General features: G+C 44.3%; 1 pseudogene; it reads right to left on the reverse strand.

Annotated features, from left to right (window-relative positions):
* Positions 1-224: 224 nt before the first annotated feature.
* LOC114611031 lies at positions 225-720 on the reverse strand (annotated as a pseudogene).
* Positions 721-7,960: the final 7,240 nt, after the last annotated feature.

Raw genomic sequence — 7,960 nt, forward strand, 5'->3', positions numbered from 1 at the left:
ACTTGGAGTACACCATCTATCTACTTTTCCTTCTGTTGCATGTGCTTTTTATGTTGTATAAAAAAAACAAATCACCAAATGTCCAACTGATGCTTTCCCTCTTCTCATGTAAGGGATTTAAAGTTTTAATACTTCCATTTCAGACTTTAATCCATTCAAATTAACTTTTGCTGAGAATATTCAGTGTTCTAATGCTATTGAAAATTGTTCCTCCTTTTCCTTTCTTTTTTTTTTTTTTCAGTCTTTCATATGATTTTATTTTCTCCCTTCAACCATAATAATATGATATCCAAATTTTGTCTTAACTGGTGGGTCTGTAAACACAGGCTTATCCATCCCACTGACAGGCAAGGCAAATGCTGCTTCTTGAAATGGACCCACCATGGATCCTCTGGTCATCCAACCCAAGTCACCCCCTTGTCTGGCTTTATCTTCACTATATTGTGTGGCAACTTCACTGAATCTCATCCCAGACTTTAACTTTTCCATGGCTTCCATGATTTTCCCATGTTTTTCACATAGAATATGTCTGACCTTTACTGCACTGCCACCACCTTTAGGACCCTGAGACTTCTTATCAGCACTGTCACTCCCAGAGGCTGCACCTCCTTTCCCTCCTTTTCCAGAACCACTTTTCCCTTTCGGCGGCATCTCCTAGGCTTGCGGTTGAACTCTCCGGCCAATTCCTCCTTTTCCTTTCAATGTCCTTGGTACCGGCATTGAAAATAATTTGGCTTAGCCGGGCGGTGGTGGTGCACGCCTTTAATCCCAGCACTTGGGAGGCAGAGGCAGGCGGATTTCTGAGTTTGAGGCCAACTTGGCCTACAGAGTGAGTTCCAGGACAGCCAGGGCTACACAGAGAAACCTTGTCTCAAAAAACCAAAAAAAAAAAAAAAAAAAGAAAGAAAAAGAAAGAAAGAAAAGAAAGGAAGAAAATAATTTGTCCATGCACGCGATGGTTTGTTTCTGGCCTCCCTGTTGTATCCCATTAGCCCATATGTCTGTCTTGATGGCAGTACCCCATTGTTCAGATGGCTATAGCTTTGCAGTAACATCTAAAAACCAGGAATTGTACAAACTGTAAGTTTCTCTTTCCCTTTTAAGGACTATTTTGGCTATCCGGGGTTACCATTTTCAGATGATTGTGTTTCTAGCTTTTAAAATTAAGCAAATATTAATTTTATTGGTAACAAACTACTAAAAGACAAGTTTAATAGAAAGCTGAGCCAAATGACACCCTATGGCACCAAATGATGACTCTTTTTTGTTTTTGTTTTTTTGTTTTTTTTGTTTTTTTTTACCAAGTCCCTACTCTGTACCAAATTAATCCCCACCCCCTTTCAGGTGATCCAAGTTCTCTGCATCTAACTTCTGCAGGGTTATTCTTCCTTGCCATGTTCCTTCCTTTTCTCTTTCTGACCTTTGCTTTCTAACTTCTCCACTAATGCCCAACCACTTCCAGACAGTATCATGGCTGGCTCTCCACGCCTCCCTGGGCCTTCGCCTCCCATTTGCACTGCTGGGAACACTTCCCATGGTTTTCTAGGCCTCATGTTCCCCTTGGCTCTTCCTGTGAGAATCAAGCTACATGTCATTTGCTCCTACCAGCCTTAGTTTCTGAAAAGATTCTGTCTTCTAATTCCTGTTGTCCCCCCACCCCATGCTGTGTGGATAATAGATATTATATGGTAATTTTCAGAAGTTCTTCAAAGGCAGGCACTGGGTTTTCATGGTTTGTTTTCCAACATATAAACATAATTGATGGTACACAAATAACTTTTGTTAAACACAACAGAAAGAAGAAGTTGGAGTCTCCCAGGCAGACGCTTGCCACTTAAGAGTGAATGTCGCTGCAATGGGCAAAAGGAAGGACAAGTGGGAGAGGCCCTGTGGTGCTCTGGGACTAAGAATGTATGACCACTTGCTACAGAGCTGCACTGTCAGCTGACTTCTACAGAGTAGGCTTGGAAAATTCTCTTCTTGCCAGTTCACCACACAGAACTTTATTCAGAAAACCTATGTAAAGTTCAAGGCCCTCCAAAGGCCACTGGGCAACAGTCCAATTCTTCTGTAGCTTAGTGGCCTTTTCCTGGCAGAATGCCAGAGGCCCTGAAGACCTTTTCATTTTCCAGTACATTTAGACAGTGGAGACATGGTTTTGGACAATTTTACTTCTTGAGACTGTAGATATTGTGGTTGTCCTACAGATGAAATGGCCTTAAAACCAAAGCAGACCCAATGAGCTTGTTTCCTGGGACATCCAAGATGAAAAAGATACATGTAGGATGTATTGTGTGGTGACAAGTATCTAGCCCAAAGATAAAAGGAGTAGGTTGGCTCAGCAGCCAGGATGAAAGAGAGACATGCTTAGCAGGAAATTTCCTCAGACCCTGCTGGGATCTATTAGTCACAGGCTAATGAGGGGTGTATGCAAAGGAGGTGGTAATGCAAAAGCTTCCAAAGGCACACAGGCCATGTGTGATGACTTTCCCAGTCCACCATCCCCCTCCCACAGATGGTAACTGAAAGCAAGAATGATTGTGTTTTTCAGTGAAGTTGTATCATCTGTACACATGGTAGGCACGTGCGTGTATGTGTGGGGAGGGGATTGGGGGACAGGTTGGTTTCAGCTGAGGACTGACCTCAGATCTATGCATTCTAGACAAGAGTTTTAGAATATACTTAAAGGCAAGAAGTGCTCTTTTTTATATAAAGGAAGAGGACAGGAGAGTTATGAATCTCATGATGACCTTCAGTGTCCTCTTTGGCCAAGGATTGGGGTGTTGGGTACAGCTGCTGGAGAGGCAAAATGTGGGGAGTGTTTAACTTCGTCTCCCTGTGTCACTGTCTGGTGTTGGGCTTTAGAGAAGCATCGAGACACTGCTCAGGGGGTGGAAAGACGCAGTCTAAGATGGAGGAGGCCAAAGTTGGGGTTCTCTGACTCTCAGGCACCGAGTCACCACTGGGGTGTCACACAGAAGAATCAGGAACAAAGGATGGATGTCCATGAGACCATTGGGGGGCCACATGCTGAGGATGACTTTGATGGTGATGAACCCAAGCTGGGGAAATGGAAAACTCTGGCTTAGCTTATCAGTGAAGGTAGCAAAGGTTGTGTGGAAGTACAGAGAGGCCTTCTACGGAAGACTTAGGCTGCAGCTCTGTAGATAAAGGCCTTCTCCATGCTCCCCACCAGGATTTTGATGGAAGAGACATTCATGTTTATACTGTTTATTGACTGTTCATCATGGAAAATGGATGTGTATTAACTTTTCAGGGTGGGCCAGAAATTAAATTTCTTTTGCAGGAGGCATGTCCAGGAAGGGAAGCTTACTGGCTAAAGCCTCTAGGTACCTCATTAGCATGGAGAACTCTGTTCTGGGCCTACTTGACAGACATGGGGTGTGTGGACATGTGTTCCAGGACAGGAATCTGGAAGGGAACAGGGAGGCGTCTACCTTCTCAGGTGTGTGTACCCAAGTGCTGGACTCTCAGACCTGCTCTACCTTACCAAGCTTCCTCGCATGGTCCACTGCCCCACAAAGAATCACCTTGAACTTTTGTTCTTCCTTCTTCAACCTCCTAAGCATTGCAGCTGCAGGCTGTTTTACTATGTGTACTGCATGTAGTACTGCAGATGAAATCCAGAGCTCTGTGTGTTCTAGGCAAACACTCTACCAATGGAGCTGCATCCCTAGCCCAGGGAGTAGGTTTTTAGTTACCAGTATCAACCAGGCTCAGTTTTTGGCTCCAGTCATTCTTTTTTAAAAGTTGTGGAAATGTCACGTGAACTAACAAAAGAATTGTCTGAAGGTTTTTTTTTTAATTAAAGACTGTAAGAACACTTTAATATTCAAGCATTTAAAGAAAAAGATAAGACTTTAATCACAGTAAAGGTACGTGGTTAGAGGAATTAACTTGAATAAGTCACAAAGGTCACTCCTATTTTCACCCTGGCTATCATGGACCCCATGTGGCTCATATCCCTTATTATGTTTGGTTTTTTAAAATTATTATTCTTAAGATTTATGAATTCCAAATCAGACGTGTCTCCCTTAGTTGTGGTGAAGTAAAACCGATTTTCTTGAAATTACTCTTTTAGACCCTGTGAGTTTAGACTGCCTTCTTTCTACATTTTTCCAAGTCATCACAAAAGGCCTTGAGTCCTCTGACAATTTGCTGGAAGTGGGTTCACAGTGCTGCATGGACTTTTGGCAAACTTGGCTTTGATTTCCCTTAGAGAGAAGTTTCCCCTTTAAAAAGCCTGCTGTGTGATCATAATTGAGCACAGACAGCCACCTGTGTCATAATTGCTGCTGACATAGCAGCCCGCATCACGGGAGGATGCCTGGGTGTCAGCTTGCCTTCAGGTGCTTAACTAGTCTTCATCAAGCACACGTGAAGAGCTTCGTGTTAGGTTAATGTGCTAGGAGACATTTGTGAGCAAAGTATGATCCTCGTGCTCAAAAAGCTCGGAATCTAGGTAAGCAAAGCAGGTCAACAAAGATGCTTACAGTCTTTCAATAAGCCTTGGACTGGAAATGAATTATCAGAGTCAGGAGAAGACATTATTCCGACGTTGGATAATAAGAATTTTAAAGTGAGTAGGTGATCCCTGATCCTAGACCTGGAGGGATTAGTTTAACTTTACCAGGAAGGAGTGGAGCTGGTGCCTGTCACGTTATATGTCTGTAATCCCAGCACTTGATGGCTAAGGCAGAGAATCATGAGTTCAAGTCCATCCATCTTGGGCTTGTCGGAGAGATTGGGGACAGGGCTAGGGGAGAGAAAGGGGGAGAATTATGGTAAAATAGGACCTGACTAGATGGCTCAGCAGGTAAAGGTACTTGCTCCCAAGCCTGAGGATTTGAGTTCAATCCCAGGGAAACCACAGAGGAATCCTGTAAGGAGCCTGCTTCTTAAACAACCAGGAGCACCTGCGCAGGAGTGGTACCGCCCACGGCGGCTGGGCCCTCCCACATCAATCATTAATCAAGAAAATGCCCCATAGGCGTCCCCACCGGCCAATGTGATGGAGTTAATTCCTCAGTTGTAATTCTTTTTTCCCACATATGTTGAGGTTTGTGTCAGGCTGACCAAAGCTAACTTCAGGTTAGAATTGACTTCACTCTAAGAATTCAGACTCCAGTGACAAAAAGGAATGATGGGGTGTGAGGGATGCCGTGGATTGGAAGACCTCTGGATTAACAGCCTCTGTCGACTGTGCAGGATAAAAAAATGTTCTTCTTTTCCTGAGTTCAGAACTTAGTTGCATCCACAGAATAGCAAATGTTAATAAAGCCAACACCAAGTAAGAAGGGAGGGCAAGGGTATGGCTTATCTGGGGGGGGGGGGGGGGGGCCGACTGCCTTCTCAGAGTGCTTCTTTGTTTTCCTCAACTGACCTGTGCCTGGCTAAGATCACTCTAGTGTTAGGAATCTGGAAAACTGTTCCTTTGCTGATATAAGTCATTCTCCTAAAAATAAATAAATAAACAGATAAACAATACAAAAAAAAAAAAAAGCCTACCCATCAGACCCAGCCCTTTTGCTGGTGTAAGCAGAGAAGACATGCTCGAAGCAGAGTCTAAAGGACTCGGAGCTGACAAGCTGTGTCTCCTTGGCATAGAGGATCCCATTGCCATAAATGGAAGTGGCGTTTGGAGTGTTGTTTTTGCCAGGTCTCCCGGACTTAAATGGAACTAAATCCTCTTGCAAAGATGGAGAAGAGAATGAAAAAGAGGAGGGGGCGTGTCTGGGCATGGTAGCTGGCTGCCAGCCCTTGCTCCAGAGGTCCAAGTTCAAATATGCTTGCAGGCAAGCCTCAGTTAAGTTTTCTGTCCTCATACAATGAAGCTGTTGTATGGCTAAAGGCTGGAGCGGGCCACTGGCTTTCCAGAGTCCAACGGCCAGCACCTTTTGGACTTCCTCTCGATTCTCCTTCTGTTGGAGACGTTCCTCCCAGGACACGCATACTTCTGACCCCCTGCTGTTAGCTCTAGGAAGCAGGAGATGCACTGCGCATGAGCGGGAGTGTCAGCCCTGTTAGCACACAGCTCCAGGAAGTGACAGAGCAATCAGGTAATACAGATATTCAGTAGATCAAGAAGCCAGTAAACATTTTGTCCTGTTTTTAAACACTTGCCCTGACCCCAACAACCGTTTTAGACGGCAGAATTCCTGGACTGTTTGGTTCCTTTTGCTATGTCTGTTTAAATTTGTAAGCTCCCCCTACAGGAATGACTTGACTAGATGCCCATCTGATTTTTGAAGTCCAGAGGGATTTCTGTGCCTACTGCTTACAGATTTAATCAGATAGTTCTTGAAATGGCCCTGACCCTTTCGTTGGGAACAATTTCTAAAGTGATAAATTTTCTCCCCACCAAGCCTCTGAGAAGTTCTCCCTCCCTCCCTCCCTGCCTCCTTCCCTCCTTCCTTCCTTCCCTCCCTCCCTTTTCTGTACTCCCCCCATGTGTGCAAGCTTGAGTCTGTGTGAGTGCATGATTTCTTTTGAATTCTTTTTAAACAGTAAATCTTAAGCAAGTTGGTACAAAAGAAAATAGGATTGGAGGTGAGAGTTAGTAGAGGCATTTAGCCACAGTGATAATAAAATGGACATTTATTTGGTTCTGACTTTGCGAGGTACTGTTAAAGTCATTTTATGAATCGAATTCATATAATACTCAGTGTGACTCTGTGTTATTATTGTCATCACTTTAAAATGGAGAAACTGAAGCACAGAAGAATAAAGTCATGAAGTTGCTAGATCATTGAGTCTGGCTTCCAGATCCATTACTTACAGCCAAATGCTAGCCTGGTTTACAGTGAATGGGGTGTTCCCTAATTTTCATGCCTCTTGAATTCAGGAGAGCCATGAATACACTTGTGAATATAGTCCCTAACTACTCATCACCTTTGTGTTCTGATCGCCAGGCATAAGTAGGAAAGAATGGGAGGAGAAACAGGGTGGAGAGTAAGGGATGGTCATGTCATTGAGAGTACACGCCTGACCATTCATGCACTCACATATATAAATATAATATATATGTACATACTTATTTACCATTCATCTAAAGACAGTGTGTGTGTGTACATGTGCATGCATATGTGTATAAGTGTGTAGGGGGGGTAGACCTCAGGTGTCATCTTCACTTCTTTTCCTTTCGGGTTGACACTGGGCCTGTCACTGGATTGGACATCACTAAGTAGGCTAGGTTGGCTGTGCAGAAAGCTTCAGGGATCCGTTTATCTCTGCCTCCTCAGCGCAGGGGTTACAAGCCCATGCACACACCTAACTTTTTAAAATTCTTGCTCTCTTTTCCAAACATAGGTTCTGGGTATTGAACACAGGCCTTCATGCCTTACAAGGCTAACACTTTACAGATTGTACACTATCCCTGTAGCCTTTTTTGGTTCCTTTGAGATAGGCGCTCACGTAGCTCAGGCTGACCTAGAACTTGCTGTAGAGCTGAGACTACCCTTGAACTTGAGGTGCTCTTTTCTCCATGCGCTGGCATTGCCTGCATTCACTGCCATGTCCAGCTCTGCCTCTCTTTTGTATTCACGTCATTTCTGCACTCCCTGAGACTTTCTCGGCAGGTTATACATAGCCCTTCCCCGAGGGATCAGTTTTTCCCATTCCAGGTCATGGGAAGGGGCAAGAAGGAGAAGACTTCCTTTTCAAGGGCCTGTCAGGAAACCATGTTTAGAAAGGAATACATGAAAATTGATCATTAAGAACAGCCAAGAGCTTGCCAGTCCTCTGTGTGTGACAGGGTGGCCTCAGCAGCTTTAGGGTACAGGGGGGGAGACCAGCCCTGCCCTTTAGGTACTCAGCATTGAGAAAACCAGGTATCCAGGGCCCCAGGATCACCCTCTCTGGCCCTGTCATTTACCCATATGCTATCTTTATAAGCAGCATGAGTGTTTTACCTGGCTGCATGTATGTATACCACATGCGG

This window comes from Grammomys surdaster, unplaced genomic scaffold (assembly GCF_004785775.1).
Source record: "Grammomys surdaster isolate TR1022 unplaced genomic scaffold, NIH_TR_1.0 126071, whole genome shotgun sequence".
NCBI lineage: Eukaryota > Metazoa > Chordata > Mammalia > Rodentia > Muridae > Grammomys > Grammomys surdaster.